This window comes from Chiloscyllium punctatum, chromosome 9 (assembly GCF_047496795.1).
Source record: "Chiloscyllium punctatum isolate Juve2018m chromosome 9, sChiPun1.3, whole genome shotgun sequence".
Classification (NCBI taxonomy): Eukaryota; Metazoa; Chordata; class Chondrichthyes; order Orectolobiformes; family Hemiscylliidae; genus Chiloscyllium; species Chiloscyllium punctatum.
Genome location: NC_092747.1, coordinates 665,302 through 686,257, shown reverse-complemented (window position 1 = coordinate 686,257; position 20,956 = coordinate 665,302). Strand labels below are relative to the sequence as shown.

The following is a 20,956-nucleotide window of genomic DNA, read 5'->3' as shown; positions in this document are numbered from 1 at the left end:
GTCCACAGCTCATGTTGCCCCCTCCAGCCATCTGTGCCTAGGTGGCGGCCCCTCTTCTTGGGCAGGCCTTGTACATGTGGCCCGCCTCTCCGCACAGATTACAGTTCTTGGCCTCCTTACATTCTTTGGTCGGGTGGCCTTCCTGCTTGAAGTTTCGGCAGACGGTCACCTTACAATCCACCGCCATGTGGCCAGACCTCCCGCAGGTTCAGCACACTTTTGGCTGCCCTGCGTTTGTCAGGTAACCTCTGCTTCCTCCGATGGCAAACCTGGAGGGTGGGTGGAGGATGTTCCCACTGGCATCGACCCTCAGGGTTACCCTGACCTGTCGTTTGCTGGTCCAGATCCTGAAAGGATCGACCACATCGGTACTCTCTACCTCGACCTGGACGTATCTTCTCCAGAAGGTCAGGACATCTGCTGCTGGGACGTGAGGGTTGTACATCTGGATTGTTACAACCCGATTCCTCTGCACAGGAAACACACACAACGGGACCACCGACAAGATGGAGAACAGAGGTTCCCCTTCCTTCTCCTTGAAGACCTTCAGGAGCTGCTCGCAATTCTTCACGCTCCTGAAGGTCACGTCGAAATAGCCTGCTGCAGGGAAATCCTGCAGGCAGTACACATCCGCTTTTTTTAATTTCAAAATATACTTTAATCATAGAAATAAATCTTTGGTACTTGTACAATTTGCCATGTCGTTCATAGATATATACATTGCATGTCTTAACATTACAAAGAACAGATTGAATTTATCGAATTTACAGTTATCCTATTTACAGTTCCCTTTATTAACCATCCAGTCTCTTAGTATTTAGCTGTGGCTTCAGCGGAACCCACCTACTGAGTGGGTGCCCTGTTATATGAAAGCAAAGGAACCTTCTTTAAACCCTAGTTTATGGGGTTACCATTGTCCATTTGACTGTCCTGTCTCCGGGGTAGCTGTCTACATCCCCAAGGTAGGCACGAACTGCTGGACCTTCGCTGGGCTGAGGTAGCTATCCAGCTCCTCACTGGGGTCATTTACCCGCTCTGGTGTCATTGAGCCAAGGCAAGGGTCCACACTGTCCAGTTCTGTGTCTGACAATGGGACTGTCAGAGGATCACAGCTCTTAGTTGCCTGTAGTTGTGGGGCAGTGGGTACCCCCTGGTTCTCACTGGGTGGAGGGTGGATGTCGGGGGGTCCGTTGTTTCCTGGTTGGGAGGAAATGCCCTCCTCTTTACCGACGGCGCTCTGTCTCTTCTTCTGGTGGTGATGACCTTCTTTGCGTCCATCTTCCCCCTCCGAAGAGCTGGCCATCTCTCCCTCGTGCAGCTGTCTTTTCCCCCTTTTGCTGGGGGGCTTTGGGAGCCTGGCAAGATTTCCTCTTCCTGTTTTTAACAGGTATCCACTCCTCTGCCTGCTTGATTACCTCCTCCTCCATTTCTTCCATCTGCCCGGCTAGAGCTAGGATCAGCTGCTGTGTCTCTCCGCTGGCTGCCGCCTCCTCCACTCCAGCCTGTTCTTCTTTCTGGGTGCTACCAGACTCCGTTTCCTTGCTCTCCGGGTGGACCTTACTGGTCTTTGGGGGTCCACGGGTCACATTGCCACCTCCAGCCATCTGTGCGTAAGTGGGGCCCCCCCGTCTTGGGCAGGTCTTATACATGTGGCCCGCCTCTCCGCACAGGTTGCAGCTCTTGTCTTCCTGGCAGTCCTTAGTCAAATGACCCTCCTGTTTGCAGTTCCTGCAGATGGTCACTTTGCAATCCACCGCCACATGTCCTGACTTCCCGCTGGTTCGGCACACTTTCGGCTGCCCTGCATATGTCAGGTAGCCTCTGCTCCCTCCGATTGCGAAGCTCGAGGGTGGGTGGAGGATGTTCCCACTGTCATCAGCCCTCAGAGTTACCCTGACCTGCCGCTTACTGGTCCAGATCCCAAAGGGGTCGATCACATCAGTGGCTTCTCCCTCAACTTGGACATACCTTCCCAGAAAGGTCAGGACATCAGCCGCTGGAACGTAGGGGTTGTACATATGGATTGTAACAACCCGATTCCTCTGTGCAGGAAGCACACACAATGGGGTCGCCGACAAGATGGAAAACAGCAGCTCCCCTTCCTTCTCCTTGAAGACCTTCAGGAGCTGTTCGCACTGCTTCACACTTCTGAAGGTCACATCGAAGTAGCCTGCCCCAGGGAAATCCTGCAGGCAGTACCCGTCCGCAGCAGCAAACCCACATCATCCCAAGAGGACCTTCTTAATAAACAGGGTACGGTCAAGTGGTGTATGATCCTCAATCTTCTTCACAGTCACCCTGACTGTGTTCCAAATACCCTGGCCAGGGCTGCGGGCAGCTGATGAGGCCATAGCTCTGAGGTTGGCTGGTCCCTGAATTGGCATTAGGCCGAAGCCAGCATGAAGATCCACCAAGAGCAGGTCAGCACAACCAAACGATCCTCCAACGTCCAATCACGATCCAGCGATGATCTCTTCACTAACTCTGATGACTCGCAACTCGACACCTGTCCTGATAAGAACAGACACTTGACCTTAGCCAAAAGGCCAAAAGGGATATCCACTTTTTTTTATTTCAAAAATATACTTTATTCATAAAATGATTTGATGGTCTGTACATTTGATCATGCCATACATATGTCCACATTTACAAACACAGATTCGAATTTATCCTTGTCATTTACAATCCTGTGCATTTTTCAATCTTGTACATATACATATATTTGGCTGAGGCATCAGCAGAGCCCAAAAAAATGTCCGCATGGGCCCCCTGTTCTTCTTTAGGCAGGCCGATCTTACACGGTCGTCTTTCCCCACCGCGCCTTGGCGGCAGCTGCCCCAAGCTTCAGCGCGTCCCTCAACACGTAGTCTTGGACCTTGGAATGTGCCAGTCTGCAACACTCGGTCAGGGTCAACTCCTTCAGCTGGAAGATCAACAGGTTTCGGACCGCCCAGAGAGCGTCCTTCACCGAGTTGATGATCCTCCAGGCGCAGTTAATGTTCGTCTCGGTGTGAGTCCCGGGGAACAGGCCGTAGAGCACGGAGTCCCGCGTCACGGCGCTGCTCGGGACGAACCTCGACAAGCACCACTGCATTCCTCTCCAGACTTCCTCTGCATAGGCACATTCCAGAAGGAGGTGTGTGACAGTCTCGTCCCCCCCGCAGCCACTTCGAGGGCAGCGTGCGGAGCGGCAGAGAGTCCGGGCGTGCATAAAGGATCTCACGGGCAGAGCCCTTCTCACCACCAGCCAAGCCACGTCTTGGTGCTTGTTGGAAAGTTCTGGCGATGAGGCATTCTGCCAAATGGCTTTGACAGTCTGCTCAGGGAACCGCTCGACAGGATCCGCCCTCTCCTTTTCCCGAAGGGTCTCAAGGACGCTACGTGCTGACCACTTCCTGATGGACTTGTGGTCAAAGGTGTTTTTCCTCATAAATTTCTCCACGAAGGACAGGTGATACGGAACGGTCCAACTACTCGGAGCGTTCCGCAGCAGCGAGGCCAGGCCCATCCTTCGCAACACCGGGGACAGGTGGAACCTCAGTACGTAGTGACACTTGGTGTTTGCGTACCGGGGATCCACGCACAGCTTGATGCAGCCACACACAAAGGTGGCCATCAGGGTGAGGGTGGCATTGGGCGTGTTTTTTTCCCCCATTGCACCGGTCTTTGTACATAGAGTCTCTTCGGACCCGGTCCATCTTTGATCTCCAAATGAATTGGAAGATGGCCCGGGTGACTGCGGCGGCACAGGTCCTGGGGATAGGCCAGACCTGTGCCACATATAGCAATACTGAGAGTACCTCACACCTGATGACCAGGTTTTTTCCCGCGATGGAGAGCGACCGTTGCCCCCATCTGCCTAGTTTCTGTCTCATCTTCCTGATCCGCTCCTCCCAGGTCTTGGCGCACGCCCCAGCCCCCCCGAACCAAATACCCAGCACCTTCAGGTGGTCAGTCCTGACGGTGAAGGGGATAGAGGATTGGTCGGCCCAGTTCCCGAAGAGCATGGCCTCGCTCTTGCCTCGGTTTACCTTGGCCCCCGAGGCCCGTTCGAACTGGTCACAGATGCACACGAGTCTGTGCACGGACAGCGGATCCGAGCAGAAAACAGCGACGTCATCCATGTACAGGGAGGCCTTAACCTGCAGGCCCCCGCTGCCAGGAATAGTCACCCCTCTCAGGCTCGCATCCTTCCTGATGGATTCGGCAAATGGCTCTATGCAACACACAAACAAGGCAGGAGAGAGAGGGCATCCCTGCCTGACTCCAGATCTGACTGGGAAGCTATCTGATTCCCACCCATTGGTTGAGACTGCACTGACAATGTTGGTGTAGAGCAGTCTGATCCAATTTCCGATTCCCTCCCCAAAGCCCATTTTGGAGAGGACATCCCTCATATATGTATGCGATATCCTGTCAAAGGCTTTCTCCTGGTCCAGGCTGATGAGGCAGGTGTCCACCCCTCTGTCCTGCACGTAGGCGATCGTATCCCTGAGGAGTGCGAGACTCTCAGAGATCTTCCTGCCCGGCACAGCACAGGTTTGGTCCGGGTGGATCACCGATCCCAGAGCAGACCTGACCTGGTTGGCGATGACCTTTGACAAGATTTTGTGGTCTGTGTTTAACAGTGAGATCGGTCTCCAATTTCTAATTTCCTCCCTCTCCCCCTTCCGCTTGTAGACGAGGGTGATGATGCCTTTCCTCATGGATTCACTCATGGTACCTGCCCGAAGCATACTGACATACACCTCCAGCAGGTCCTGGCCGATCAAGTCCCAAAGAGCGGAATAAACCTCGACCGGTAAGCCGTCGCTTCCGGGAGTTTTATTCTTTTCGAAGGACTCGAGGGCCTTGGTCAGTTCATCCAGAGATAGCGGCTGGTCCAGCCTCTCTCGTGTTCCGTCATCTAGGACCTCCGTGATAGAGGACAGGAACGACTGGGAGGCCGCGCTGTCGGTTGGCTTCGCGTCATACAGACTGGCGTAGAAGGATTTACTGATCCTCATGACGTCAGCCTGAGATGACGTTACCGAGCCATCATCTTTCTTCAGGCTGCTGAGCACGGAGCTCTCTTTGTGCACCTTCTGGAAGAAGAAACGTGAGGATGTCTCGTCCTGCTCCACCGAGCGGACCCTGGACCGGAAGATTATCTTGGAGGCCTCCAAGGCAAAGAGCGAGGCTTGCTGGCCCTTCACCTCGAGGTCCTCCGTGACATCGACCCCCATCGTCTGCAGCAGGAGCAGGTTCTGCATACTTTCCTGGAGCTGGGACAGTTTTCCCTGCCTCTCTCTCGCCTCCTGGACACCTTTAAGGATAAAGAACCTCTTGATGTTCCCTTTTACCGTTTCCCATCAGTCCGCTGGAGACTCAAAGAGGGGCTTCACGGTTCTCCAATGAGCTCTTCGATGTTTCCCGGGGTCAACAGCTTAGTGTTCAGTTTCCACGTTCCCTTGCCCGCCCGCTGTTCGTCCTGTAGGTGACAGTCGGCCAGCAGGAGGCAGTGGTCAGAGAAGAACACCGGCTTGACGTCGGTGGATCTGACCGAGAGCATTCGGGACACAAACAGGTAATCTATCCTTGAGCGGATAGACCCATCTGCCCGTGACCAGGTGTATCTACGCTGCGCTCCATCTGCAGGGGTGCTGAAGATGTCGTGCAGCTTGGTGTCTTTGACCGTTTCCATCAGGGCCCTGGACGTAGCGTCCGGTTTACTGTCCCCCCCGCCGGATCGTCCATCTGCATCAATGATACAGTTGAAGTCTCCGGCCAGAATGACCGGCCTGGACGTAGCCAGCAGCAGTGGAAGCTGTTGCAGGACGGCCAACCGTTCACTCTTACCCACTGGGGCGTACACGTTGATTAGTCTCACGGGAGCGTTTCTGTATTTGATGTCCGCGACGAGGAGGCGCCCGCCCACCACCTCCTTAACCTCGGAGATGGTGAAGTTGCCTCCCCGCAACAGGATACCCAGGCCGGAGGCGCGGCTATCGTTGCCCCCCGACCACGCTGACGCCCCGTGGGCCCACAAGCTCGACCATCTCCTGTAACTGCTGAGGTGCGGTATCCCACACTCCTGCAGAAACAGGACATCGGCTTTGACGTTGGCCAGGAAGACCAGCGTTGAAACACATCGCACAGCCGATTTAATGCTACGCACATTTATGCTGGCAATTTTAAACCCCATTTTACCAGTTTACGGGGTTACCAGTGTCCATTTTAATAGAACATAGAAGAAGAATACAGCGCAGTACAGGCCCTTCAGCCCTCGATGTTGCGCCGATCAAAGCCCACCTAACCTACACTAACCCACTATCCTCCATATACCTATCCAATGCCCGCTTAAATACCCATAAAGAGGGAGAGTCCACTACTGCTACTGGCAGGGCATTCCATGAACTTACGACTCGCTGAGTGAAGAACCTACCCCTAACATCAGTCCTATATCTACCCCCCCTTAATTTAAAGCTATGCCCCCTTGTAATAGCTGACTCCATACGTGGAAAAAGGTTCTCACTGTCAACCCTATCTAACCCCCTAATCATCTTGTACACCTCTATCAAATCACCCCTAAACCTTCTTTTCTCCAATGAAAACAACCCCAAGTGCCTCAGCCTTTCCTCATAGGATTTTCCTACCATACCAGGCAACATCCTGGTAAACTTCCTCTGCACCCGTTCCAGTGCCTCCACATCCTTCCTATAGTATGGTGACCAAAACTGCACACAATATTCCAGATGCGGCCGCACCAGAGTCTTATACAACTGCAGCATGACCTCAGGACTCCGGAACTCAATTCCTCTACCAATAAGAGCCAGTACGCCATATGCCTTCTTCACTGCACTATTTACCTGGGTGGCAACTTTCAGAGATCTGTGTACATGGACACCAAGATCCCTCTGCTCTTCCACACTACCAAGTAGTCTACCATTAGCCCAGTAATCCATCTTTTTATTACTCTTACCAAAGTGAATCACTTCACACTTAGCTACATTGAACTCCATTTGCCACCTTTCTGCCCAGCTCTGCAGCTTCTCTATATCCCGATGTAACCTGCCATATCCTTCCTCACTGTCTACAACTCCTCCGACTTTCGTATCATCCGCAAACTTGCTCACCCAACCTTCTAACCCTTCCTCCAGGTCATTTATAAAAATGACAAACAGCAATGGTCCCAAAACAGATCCTTGCGGAACGCCGCTAGTGACGGCACTCCAAGATGAACCTTTGCCATCAACTACTACCCTCTGTCTTCTTCCAGAGAGCCAATTCCTAATCCAAACCTCCAACTCACCCTCAATGCCATATCTCTGTATTTTCTGCAGTAGCCTACCATGGGGGACCTTATCAAACGCCTTACTAAAATCCATATATACCACATCTACCGCTTTCCCCTCATCTACCTCCTTAGTCACCTTCTCAAAGAATTCAATAAGGTTTGTGAGGCACGACCTGCCCTTCACAAAACCATGCTGACTATCCTTGATCACATCATTCTTATCCAGATGTGCATAAATCCTATCCCTTACAATTCTCTCTAAGACTTTGCCCACAACTGAAGTGAGACTCACTGGCCTATAGTTACTAGGATTATCCCTACTCCCCTTCTTGAACAAGGGAACCACGTTTGCTAGCCTCCAGTCCTCTGGCACTACTCCTGTCGACAAAGAGGACACAAAAATCAAGGCCAATGGCTCTGCAATCTCCTCCCTTGCTTCCCAGAGAATCCTAGGATAAATGCCATCAGGCCCAGGGGACTTATCTATTTTCACCCTTGCCAGAATTTCCAACACCTCTTCTCTACATATCTCAAAGCCATCCATTCTACTTATTCGTGCCTCAGTCTTTCTTCTGGTCTTGCTCCAGTGGGGTAGCTGCGTGCATCCCCGTGGTGACAGCAAACTGCTGGACCTTCCCAGGGCTGAGGTAGTTGTCCACCTCCACGCTGGAGTCATTTCCCCGCTCTGGTGTCATCGTGTCAGACCCAGGGTCCGCATCGCCCCGTTCTCCATCTAACAGCAGGGCTGTCACTGGGCCGCTGCTCCCAGTTACCTGGAGCTGTGGGCCGGTGGGTACCCCTTGGTTCTCACCGGGTAGGGGGAGGCCTTCACCCATCCCCTCAGAGGGATCGACTTTTCCTTCTTGGGCGGTGCTGCCCTCCTTTCTCCCCACGGCGCTCTGCCTCTTCCTCCGGTGGTGACCCTTCTTGTGCCCGTCCTCACCCTCGGAGGAGCTGCCTGTATCCTCCTCTTGGAGGTGTCTCTTCCCCCTTCGCTTTGTGGCTTTGGGGCCCTCGAGAGGTTTCCTCTTCCTGTTTTTGACTATGATCCACTGCTCTGCCTCCTTTGATCCTTCCTCTTCCATTTCCTCCGTCTGTCTTTCAGGAGCTTGGGTCGGCTGCTGCATCTCCCCGCTGTCTGCCGCCTGCTCCTCTACAACTTTCCCTTCCTTCTGGGTGCCTCCAGGCACCGTTCCTTTGCTGATTCGCGGTACCTCGTTGGACTTTGTCGGTCCGCGGCTCGTGTTGCCACCTCCGGCCATCTGTGCGTAGGTGGCGGCTCCTCGTCTTGGGCAGGCCTTGTACATGTGGCCCGCCTCCCCGCACAGGTTGCAGCTCTTTTCTTCCCAACAGTCCTTAGTCAAATGACCCTCCTGTTTGCAGTTCCTGCAGATGGTCTCTTTGCAATCCACCGCCACGTGTCCCGACTTCCCGCAGGTTCGGCACACTTTCGGCTGCCCTGCATATGTCAGGTAGCCTCTGCTCCCTCCGATTGCGAAGCTCGAGGGTGGGTGGAGGATGTTCCCACTGTCATCGGCCCTCAGAGTTACCCTGACCTGCCGCTTACTGGTCCAGATCCCAAAGGGGTCGATCACATCAGTGGCTTCTCCCTCAACTTGGACGTACCTTCCCAGGAAGGTCAGGACATCAGCCGCTGGAACGTAGGGGTTGTACATATGGATTGTAACAACCCGATTCCTCTGTGCAGGAAGCACACACAATGGGGTCGCCGACAAGATGGAAAACAGCGGCTCCCCTTCCTTCTCCTTGAAGACCTTCAGGAGCTGTTCGCACTGCTTCACACTTCTGAAGGTCACATCGAAGTAGCCTGCCCCAGGGAAATCCTGCAGGCAGTACACGTCCGCAGCTGCAAGGCCGCAACACTCCAGCAGAACTTTCTTCACAAACACCGTCCGATCCACCGGTGTGTGCTCCTCCACCTTCTTCACAGTCACCCTGACTGTGTTGCGAATGCCCTGGCCAGGTTTGCGAGTGGCTGCTGAGGTTGGCTGGTACCTGAATTGGCATTAGGCCGAAGCCAGCATAAAGATCCACCAAGAGCAGGTCAGCACAACCAAACGATTCCCCAAAGTCCAATCACCATCCAGCAATGGTCTCCAACAGCTCCGACGACTCGCAACACGATCCCCGTGGTTTCTCCCCCGCCAGCACACGTACGCTGCGTCGAGCCTGCAGCACTCGAGCAGAATCTCTTCCTCTGGTCCTCAGAAACTACACATATTCTGAGCCAAAAGGCTGAGAAGCGATCAGATGTGATCCAAGGTTTTGGAAAGAGCTGATAAACTGATCCACCTTGCTTCCCATTAGCTTTATCACCGAAGGTTAGAATGAAGTTGAATCAGTACTGGACATTGACACCCCCCTCCCCTCCCTTCCCTTCCCTTCCCCATCCCCCCTCACTGAGGAGGTGAGTTACTTGCTGCAAGATTCCTAGCCTCTGAGCTGTTCTTGTAGTTGCTGTATTTATATTGCGAGCCCAGTTTAGTTTCTGTCAATAGTAATCTTGAGGAAATTGATATTACCTTCAATTACCTTAAATATTCTCATGCAACACAAGGAACAGGTAATGACCACTGCCAACAGGAGAGAATCTTATGCCTTGATCTTCAATGACATTACCGTCACTGAATCCTGCACTGTCATGTGGTTTGGAAGGAGGGGTCAAAGGCCAGTCTCAGTGAGAGATTGCAACTAACTCAGAGACCTGGCTCAGGGTTAGTTCATTCGTAACCAACCCCCAAAGTACACCTGATCAGAAAGTTCCATGGGCACATCTATGTGATCTTTCCATGTTGTATGCTGTTCGAAGTGTATGATTAAAGATTCTAAACAGGAGGCTAGAATGTTTGGAGTTTCTGCTTGAGTTTTATTTGTTTCTTTTTGTGTTAAATCAACTCAACTTAAACAGAACTGTTTAATTGCAGCTGAAGTGGGAAGGAGACAAGGAATGTTTAATGTGGGTTACTCGGGAGATTGATGGAGAAAGTGTCACTCAGAAGAGGTTCCTTTACCAGTAACTTTCAAAGAAAGCACTGTGTTAGGCCTTGAGTGCAAAACAACTAGGATTTCTGTTGCTATGGAGACCCAGCCTGAGGCCCAGGAAGTGAGAATGTTTATTTAAATAATGCAAGGTACCACTGTGATCCTGAACATGAATAAAAAGCCCAATTTACTGTTGCAATCTTTCTGTGCAGCAAATGTTCATTCAGCTTTGATAGATCATTGGAACAGAACCATATCCTCAAAGGGTTGAGTTGTGTGTTAGGATGAGGTTGCTGGGAGTAAATGCGATTGGGTTTATATGCTGGAATGAGCCAGTGGCTGAGTGTTCTGCTGTGGAACTCTTCCACAGGGGATGTAGATTCCAGTTGCATTGTGATTAGATTAGATTAGATTACTTACAGTGTGGAAACAGGCCCTTCGGCCCAACAAGTCCACACCGACCCGCCGAAGTGCAACCCACCCATTCCCTACATTTACCCCTTTACCTAACACTATGGACAATTTAGCATGGCCAATTCACCTAACCTTCACATTTTTGGAGTGTGGAAGGAAACCGGAGCACCCGAAGGAAACCCACGCAGACACGGGGAGAATGTGCAAACTCCACACAGTCAGTCGCCTGAGTCGGGAATTGAACCCAGGTCTCTGGCGCTGTGAGGCAGCAGTGCTAACCACTGTGCCACCATGCTGCCCACAGGTAGCTGTGATCTTCCAAAGGTAGCTGTGGCCATTCAACAGATACTCAGAGATTTTCAAAAAATATACTAGGTTTGTTGCTGGTGAGTTGGTTGCCATGATGACAGTAAATTGGGAATAGATGTTTGGCAGGAGTCTGTCTGTCTGCCGCTCCAGGGTATACAGTACTACCTTCTTCTGTGGCTCTCCACATCCCCATTGCTCCTTGCAGACCACCAAAAACTGATAGCACAAGGATCTGGATTAGTGGTGCTGGAAGAGCACAGCAGGTCAGGCAGCATCCGAGGAGCAGTAAGATCGACGTTTCGGGCAAAAGCCCTTCATCAGGAATACAGACTGAGCCTGAAGCGTGGAGAGATAAGCTAGAGGAGGGTGGGGGTGGGGAGAGAGTAGCATAGAGTACAATAGGTGAGTGGGGGAGGGGATGAAGGTGATAGGTCGGGGCGGGGGGAGAGTGGAGTGGATAGGTGGAAAAGGAGATAAGCAAGTAGGACAAGTCATGGGGACAGTGCTGAGCTGGAAGTTTGGAACTGCGGTGAGGTGGGGGAAGGAGAAATGAGGAAACTGGTGAAGTCCAGATTGATGCCCTGGAGTTGAAGTGTTCCGAGGCGGAAGATGAGGCGTTCTTCCACAAGGCGTCTGGTGGTGAGGGAGCGGCAGTGAAGGAGGCCCAGGACCTCGGCAGAGTGAGAGGGGGAGTTGAAATGTTGGGCCACAGGGCAGTGTGGTTGATTGGTGCGGGTGTCCTGGAGATGTTCCCTAAAGCGCTCTGCTAGGAGGCACCCAGTCTCCCCAATGTAGAGGAGACCACATCGGGAGCAACAGATACAATAAATGATATTGGTGGATGTGCAGGTAAAACTTTGGTGGATGTGGAAGGCTCCTTTAGGGCCTTGGATGGAGGTGAGGGAGGAGGTGTGGGCGCAGGTTTTGCAATTCCTGCGGTGGTAGGGAAAGGTGCCAGGATGGGAGGGTGGGTTGTAGGGGGGCGTGGACCTGACCAGGTAGTCATGGAGGAAACGGTCTTTGCGGAAGACAGAAAGGGGTGGGGAGGGAAATATATCCCTGGTGATGGGTTCCGTTTGGAGGTGGCGGAAATGTTGGCGGATGATTTGGTTTATGCGAAGGTTGGTAGGGTGGAAGGTGAGTACCAGGGGCGTTCTGTCCTTGTTACGGTTGGAGGGGTTTTTACCTGATAGCACAAGGAGACTGGCTGAATTCCTTTCAGGTGCACATCTCAGTGTGCTGCACTCTTCGCCCCAAAGGACAGTGTCTCTCCTCTCTGACCAATTCACACTCCCCCTACAATGTCAGAAACTACCCTCCACCCTGCCTATGGACAGGATTCCCCTCAACCACTCAACAACATCCGCCCCGACAGACAGTTCCCTCCACTGCCAACTGACTGTGCCCCAACCCCCTCACACCTCTCACCCACTCTCCTGCATTGGTCTAATTTCCTCAAATAGTTGCAGGCCCTGGCAGCTACCCCATCAACACCCACCCTCAGACAAGCTGCCAGGGCCTCACCCAACACCCACATGCACAGGTCCACCCTTCCAACGATGCATGTGACCAGCCTCAAGGGCATTTCTCCTGACTCTAAAAGGGCACCCAAACCAAATCTCTCACAACATCAAAGGACTTTTGTGAAATTTGGCTCTGACTCCCTTTACATCTGCTCTCTCTGCCTCACTGTCTGTCCCTGGCCTTTCTTTGTCCTCCTACCTCTCATTCCCTCTCTGTCTGTCTCTCTCTGTTTCTCTCTTTCTCCTTGTGTTACTTTCCCTCTGGTTATCTTTCTCTCTGGATTGCTGCTGTTACTCCCTTTGTCTCACTCACATATCTCTCTCTCTCTGACCCTGCTGTCCTATCTCTCTCTCTCTCTCTCTGACCCTGCTGTCCTCTCTCTCTCTCTCTCTTTCTCTCTCTCTGACCCTGCTGTCCTGTCTCTCTCTCTCTCTCTCTCTGACCCTGCTGTCCTGTCTCTCTCTCTCTCTGACCCTGCTGTCCTCTCTCTCTCTCTCTCTCTCTGACCCTGCTGTCCTCTCTCTCTCTCTCTCTCTCTGACCCTGCTGTCCTCTCTCTCTCTCTCTCTCTCTCTCTGACCCTGCTGTCCTCTCTCTCTCTCTCTCTCTGACCCTGCTGTCCTGTCTCTCTCTCTCTCTCTCTGATTCTGTTGTCTGTCTCACCATCTCTCTCCCTACATCTTTACGTCTCATAATCTATATCTTCTCTCTTTCTTCTTCCTTTTCTCATGTTGATGGTTTTTGTACTGGCTTTCCTGCTGAGGAGACGCTGTCAGGAGAGGATATTGATTCAGTTAAAGGAAGCAGAAAGCTCATTCAGAGTTGGTCCAAGAAAGATAAGGGGATGAGGCAGGCAGGGGAGTTTTGAATAGACTGTGGACTGGACTTTCAAGTGGACAAGGGTAAGGAGGGGAGGGGAGTTTCAAATGGACTGGGCTGGGCTGGGCTGGGAAGTTTCAAGTGGACAAGAGCAAGTTGGCAACAGGATCCAAATTTTCTTGGCAATAAAGACAAATGGTGAGGTTTGTTCTTGTGATTGGAATTCTGTGACCAATGGTGACCAATAGTGTTGGGACCCTTACTGTTTATTATTTACATTAACTACTTAGATGTGAATGGGCAAGATAAAATTATTAAGTTTGCAAATGACACAAAAATTGGCAAGTGTGGCTGACGGTGAGGAGGATGTTGATCAGCTGGTAAATTGGGCAGAGTGATGCCAGATGGAATTTCATCCTGATAAGTGTAAGGTGATCATCATTACAGACTCAATGGGCTGAAGGGACCTTTCTCCACTGCATGACTATTCCTCAATGCATTTTGGGAGGTCTAACAAGGGAAGCACATCAACAATGAATGGTCCCCTGGGGAGGGCTAAGCAACAAAGGACCTTGTTGTATAAATCCATAGAATCCTGAAGGTGTCAGCACAGATAGACAGGAAACTGAAGAAGGTACATAGGATGCTTGATTTCATTAACTGGGGCATCTTCACTACCCTATCAAGCATTGCTGAGACACAGCAGGAATACTGTGTGCAGTTCTGCTATCCACACAATCAGAAGGATGTGATTGCACTGGAGGGGTTGCAGAGGAAATTCACCATGATGTTGCATGGGATGAAAAGTCTTGGTTATGAGGAGAGACGGGGTAGGCTGGGCTTGCTTTGCCATGTTTTCAGTGGAGACTGAAGAAGGATCTGAATGAGGTACACAAGATTATGTGAGGCATGGACAGCATAGATTGTGGGAGTCTCTGTCTAAAACCAGAAGGGATATGTTTAAGGTGAGGAGCAACTGGTTTAGAGTGGATCTGAGAAATTTCTTTTCCAAGAGGCTGGTAGAAATATGGAAGGTTCTGCCTGAGAGGGTGGTGAAGGAAGGTAGTCTCACAACATTTAAGAAGTATCTCAACATGCACTTAAAATGCTGGGCATAAAAGAACATGCACAAAGTGCAGATAAATGAGATTCATGTAGTTTGTTGGTTGGCATTGACATAGTGAGCCAAAGGGCCTGTTGCTTATGCTGTGTAACTCTATGACTGTAAGGGTGCCAGGTGAGTTTTTAGCAGATATGCACGACAAAGGGAAGGCATGATTGACGTGGTCAGGAAGGTCATGGGTCCAAAAATCCCAGTCACATGGTGCACCCTAAGCACCTGCTGGGTTTTCAAAAAATTATTCATTTTTCATGGGATGTGGCTGTCGCTGACTGGCCAGCATCTAATGCCCTTCAGAAGGTGGGGGTGAGCTGCCTCCTTGAACAGCTGCAGTCCATGTGCTGTAGGCTGACCCACAATGCCCTTAAGGAGGGAATTCCAGAACTTTGATCCAGCGACACTGAAGGAATGGTGATACATTTCCAAGTTAGGATGGTGAGTGGCTAGGAGAGGAATTTGAAGTGGCTGCTGTCCTTGTCCTTCTAGAATAAAGTAGCTGTGGATTTGGAAGGTGTTATCTGAGGATCTTCGATGAATTTCTGCAGTTCATCTTGTAGATAGTGTACACACTGCTGCTACTGTGCGTCGATGGCGGAGGGAGTGGATCCTTGTGGATAATGGCCAATCAAGAGGGTTGCTTTGTCCAGGTTGGTGTCAAGCTTCAAGTGTGATGTTGAGGCTGCACTCATTCAGGGCAAGTGAGGATCATTCCATCACACTCCTGACTTGTGCTTTGTTGATGTTGGACAGGCTTTGGAGAGTCAGGAGGTGAGTTACTCACTGCAGTATTCCTCATCTGACCTGCTCTTGGAGCCAATGTGTTTAAGTGGTGAGTCCAGTTGAGTTTCTGGTTAATGATAACCTCCAGGATGTTCGAGAATGTGTTGATGGTAACAGCATTGAATGTCAAGGAGCAGTGGTTAGATTGTCTCATGTTGGTGATGGTCATAGCCTGGCATTTGTGTTACTTGTCACTTGTTGGCCCAAGCCTGGATTTTGCTCAGATCTTGTTGTATATGAACATGGACTGCTTCAGTATCTGAGGAATCATGAATGGTTCTGAACATTGTGCAAGAATGAGCAAACATCCCCACTTCTGATCTTATGTTGGAGAGAAGGTCATTGATGAAGCAGCTGAAGATGGTTGGGCCTAGGACACACCCTGAGGAACTCCTGCAGAAATGTCCTGGATCTGAGTTGACTGACCTCCAACAACCATGACCATCTTTCTATGTGTCAGGTATGACTCTAACCACCAGACAGTTTGCCCCCTGATATCCATTGATTCCAGTTTGCTAGGGCTCCTGAATGCTATTGGGAAAAAGTGAGGACTGCAGATGCTGCAGATCAGAGTCAAGAGTGTGATTCCTGATGAAGAGCTTATGCTTGAAACATCAATTCTTCTTCTCCTCAGATGCTGCCTGACTGGCTGTGCTTTTCCAGCACCACGCTCTTGCTCCTGGATACCACACTTAATCGAATGCAGCTTTGATATCAAGGGCTATCACTGTCACCTCCTCTCTGGAATTCAGTTCTTTTGTTCATATTTGAACCAAGACTGTACTGAGGTCAGGAGCTGAATGGACCTGGCAGAACCCAAACTGGCGTCACTGAGCAGGTTATTGCTGAGCAGGTGCTGCTTGATAACACTGTTGATGACTCCTTCCATCACTTTTCTGATCATCGAGAGTAGATTGATGAGGCAGGAATTGGCCGAGTTGGATTTGTCCTGCTTTTTATGTACAGGACATACCTGGGCAATTTTCCACATTGTCAGGGAGATGCCAGTGTTGTAACTGTACTGGAATAGCTTGGCTCAGGAATTGGCAGGTTCTGGAGTATAAGTCTTCAGTGCTATTGCCAGAATGTTGTCAGGGCCTGTAGCCATTGCAGGTTCCAATGTCTCCAACCATTTCTGGTTATCATGTGGAGGGAATCGAATTGGCTGAAGACAGGTATCCGTAATGCTGGAGACCACTGGAGGAGACTGAGATGGATCATCCATCGGCACTTCTGGCTGAAAATTGTTGTGAAAATGCCCGCCTTAGCTTTTGTACAGATGTGCTGGGCTCCTTCATCATTGAGGGTGGGGATATTTTTGGAGCCTTCTCCTCCAGTGTGTTGTTTAATTGTCCAACACCATTCACGACTGGATGTGGCAGGATTGTAGAGCTTAGATCTGATCCGTTGGTTGTGGGATCACGTAGCTCTGTCTATCATTTGCGTCTTGTGCCGTTTGGAATGCAAGTAGTCCTGCTTGGTAGCTTCATCAGGTTGACACCTCATCTTCAGGTGCTCCTGGCATGCCTTCCTGCACTGTCCATTGAACCAGGGTTGATCCCCTGGTTTGATGGTAATGGTTAAGTTGGGGATATGCTGGGCCATGAGGTTACAGATTGTGCTGGAGTACAGTTCTGCTGCTGTTGGTGGCCTACAGCATCTCATGGATGCCCATTCTTGAGTTGCTGGATCGGTTTGAGATCTGTCCCATTTAGCATGGTGGTAGTGCCACACAACACGATGGAGGATTTCTCGGTGTGAAGGCGGGACTTAGTCTCCACAAGGACAGTGCGGTGGTCGCTTTTACCCATACTGTCATGGTCAGTGCATCTGCAGCTGACAGATTTGTAAGGATGAAGTCACGTATGTTTTTCCCTCCTATTGGTTCCCTCATCAGCTGCCACAGACGCAGTCTAACAGCTATGTCCTCTAGGACCCAATGAGCTTTCTATAGGCCTCCGAATAGTTCCAGAGATGTAGAGGAAAGAGTAGCAAAGATGATTCTCGATAGGAGTGAGAGAGACGGGTTTTTAGATGGGTCATTTTTTGTCCAGTGTTTGCAGGAGGGCTTCCTGACACAGTATGTAGACAAGCCAACAAGGGTCGAAGCCACATTAGATTTGGTACTGGGTAATGAGCCCAGCCAGGTGTTAGACTTGGAAGTAGGTGAGCACTTTGGTGATAGTGATCACAATTCTGTTATGTGTACTTGAGTGATAGAAAGGGATAGGTGTATACCACTGGGCAAGCATTACAGCTGGGGGAAAGGCAATTACGATGCGATTAGGCAAGATTTAGGAAGCATAGGATGGGGAAGGAAACTGCAGGGGATGGGCACATTAGGAATGTGGACCTCACAGCGCCTGAGACCCGGGTTCAATTCCCGCCTCAGGCGACTGACTGTGTGGAGTTTGCACGTTCTCCCCGTGTCTGCGTGGGTTTCCTCCGGGTGCTCCGGTTTCCTCCCACAGTCCAAAGATGTGCAGGCCAGGTGAATTGGCCATGCTAAATTGCCCATAGTGTTAGGTAAGGGGTAAATGTAGATGTAGGGGTATGGGTGGGTTACGCTTCGGCGGGGCGGTGTGGACTTGTTGGGCCGAAGGGCCTGTTTCCACACTGTAAGTAATCTAATCTAATCTAATCTAATCTCTAATCTTATTCAAGGAAAAGCTCCTGTGTGTCCCAGATAAGTATGTACCTGTCAGGCAGGAGGAAGCTGTAGAGCGCGGGAGCTGTGGTTTACGAAGGAAGTGGAATCTCTGGTCAAGAGGAAAAAGAAGACTTATGTTAGGATGAGATGTGAATGCTCAGTTAGGGCACTTGAGGATTGCAAGGTAGCCAGGAAAGACCTAAAGAGAGAGCTCAGAAGAGCCAGGAGGAGACATGAGAAGTTGTTGGCGGATAGGATCAGGGTAAACCCTAAGGCTTTCTATAGGTATTTAAGGAATAAAAGAATGACGAGAGTGAGATTAGGGCCAATCAAGGATAGTAGTGGGAAGTTATGTGTGGAGTCAGAGGAGATAGGGGAAGCACTAAATTAATATTTTTCGATAGTATTCACTCTAGAAAACGACAATGTCGTCAAGGAGAATACTGAGATACAGGCTACTAGATTGGTGGGATTGAGGTTCACAAGGAAGAGGTATTAGAAATCCTGCAGAGTGTGAAAATAGGTAAGTCCCCTGGGCCGGATGGGATTTATCCCAGGATTCTCTGGGAAGCCGGGGAGGAGATTGCCGAGCCTTTGACATTAATCTTTAAATTGACATTGTCTACAGGAATAGTGCCGGAAGACTGGAGGATAGCAAATGTGGTTCCCCTGTTCAAGAAGGGGAGTAGAGACGATCCTGGTAATTATAGACCAGTGAGCCTCACTTCAGTTGTTGGTAAAGTTTTGGAAAAGGTTATGAGATAGGATTTATAATCATCTAGAAAAGAATAATTTGATTAGGGATAGTCAGCACGGTTTTGTGAAGGGTAGGTCGTGCCTCACAAACCTTATTGAGTTCTTTGAGAAGGTGACCAAACAGGTAGATGAGAGTAAACCGGTTGATGTGGTGTATATGGATTTCAGCAAGGTGTTCGATAAGGTTCCCCACAGTAGGCTATTGTACAAAATGCGGAGGAATGGGATTGTGGGAGATATAGCAGTTTGGATCAGTAATTAGCTTGCTGAAAGAAAACAGAGGGTGGTGGTTAATGGGAAATGTTCATCCTGGAGTCCAGTTACCAGTGGTGTACCGCAAGGGTTGGTGTTGGGTCCACTGCTGTACATCATTTTTATAAACGACCTGGATGAGGGTGTAGAAGGGTGGGTTAGTAAATCTGCAGGCGACACTAAGGTCGGTGGAGTTGTGGATAGTGACAAAGGATGTTGTAGGTTACAGAGAGACATAGATAAGCTGTAGAGCTGGGCTGAGAGGTGGCAAATGGAGTTTAATGCGGACAAGTGTGAGGTGATTCATTTTGGCTGGAGTAACCGGAATGCAAAGTTCTGGGCTAATGGTAAGATTCTTGGTAGTGTAGATGAGCAGAGAGATTTCGGTGTCCAGGTACACAGATCCTTGAAAGTTGCCACCCAGGTTGACAGGGTTGTTAAGAAGGCATACAGTGTTTTAGCTTTTATTAATAGAGGGATCGAGTTCCAGAACCATGAGGTTATGCTACAGCTGTACAAAACTCTGGTGCGGCCGCACTTGGAGTATTGTGTACAGTTCTGGTCACCGCATTATAAGAAGGATGTGGAAGCTTTGGAAAGGGTGCAGAGGAGATTTACTAGGATGTTGCCTAGTATGGAGGGAAGGTCTTACGAGGAAAGGCTGAGGGACTTGAGGCTGTTTTCATTAAAGAGAATAAGGTTGAGAAGTGATTTAATAGAGACATATAAGATAATCAGAGGGTTAGATAGGGTGGACAGGAAGAGCCTTTTTCCAAGTATGGTGACAGCGAGCACGAGGGGGCATAGCTTTAAATTGAGGGGTGATAGATATAGGACAATGTCAGAGGTAGTTTCTTTACTCAGAGAGTGGTAAGGGTATGGAATGCTTTACCTGCAACGGTAGTAGATTCGCCAACTTTAAGTACATTTAAGTTGTCATTGGACAAACATAGGGACGCACATGGAATAGTGTAGGTTAGATGGGCTTCGAATTGGTATGACTGGTTGGTGCAACATCGAGGGCCGAAGGGCCTGTACTGTGCTGTAATGTTCTATGTTCTATGAGCTCAATCAGTAGTGCTGCTGCTGAGCCAGTCTTGGTGGGGGCATTGAAATGTCCCACCCAGAGTACATTATCTGCCCTTGCCATCCTCAGTGCTTCCCGTAAGTGTTGTTCAACATGGAGGATTACTGATTCATCAGCTGAGAGAGAACGGTACACGGCAATCAGCAGGAGGCCATGAGACTTCATGGGGTCTGGAGTCAATGTGGAGGACTCCCAGAGAAACTCCCTCATGACTGTATCTCACTGTGCCACCACCTCTGTTGGGTCTGTCCTGCCGGTGGGACAGGACATATCCAGGGATAGTGATGATGATGATGTCTGGAACATTGTCTGTAGGATTCCATGAATGTGACTATGTCAGGCTGTTGCATGACTCATCTGTGAGATAGCTCTCCCAATGTTGGCACTAGCCCCCTGATGTTAGTCAGGACGACTTTGCAGAATCAACAGGGCTGCTTCTGCTGTTGTCTTTTCCGATGCCTAAGTTCTTACTATTGAGAAAATAAGAAACAGGTGTAAAACTGGGCTATTTGGCCTTTCAATGGTGGTTCCTGTTCCACCATTTTAGTAGAGTTACAGCTGGATACGATAGTGAAGGTGGCGTATGGTATCGCTTGCTTTTACTAGTCAGTGCATTGAGTATAGGAATTGGGAGAACATGTTGCAGCTGTACAGGAAATTGGTTAAGTCACTTTTGGAATGCTGCATTCAATTCTGGTCTCCCTACCATAGGAAGGATGCTGTGAAACTTACAGAGGTTTATAAAATCATGAGGGGCATGGATGGGGTGAATTGCCAAGGTTTTCTTTCCCTCTGGTAGAGGAAGCCTAAACTAAAGAGCACAGGTTTAGGATGAGAGGGGAAAGATTTAAAATGGACCAGAGGGACAACGTTTTCACGCAGAGCGTGGTACATGTATGGAATGAGCTGCCAGAGGAAGTGGTGGTACAATGACAACATTTAAAAGGCATCTGGGTGGGTATATTAA

At 50.1% G+C, this 20,956-nt stretch overlaps 1 protein-coding gene across 2 annotated transcripts in view; it reads left to right on the top strand.

Moving 5' to 3' along the window:
• The window catches only part of LOC140481056 (protocadherin-16-like), a 367,181-nt gene that overhangs the window by 56,837 nt on the left and 289,388 nt on the right, over positions 1–20,956 (top strand). The window lies entirely within an intron of this gene.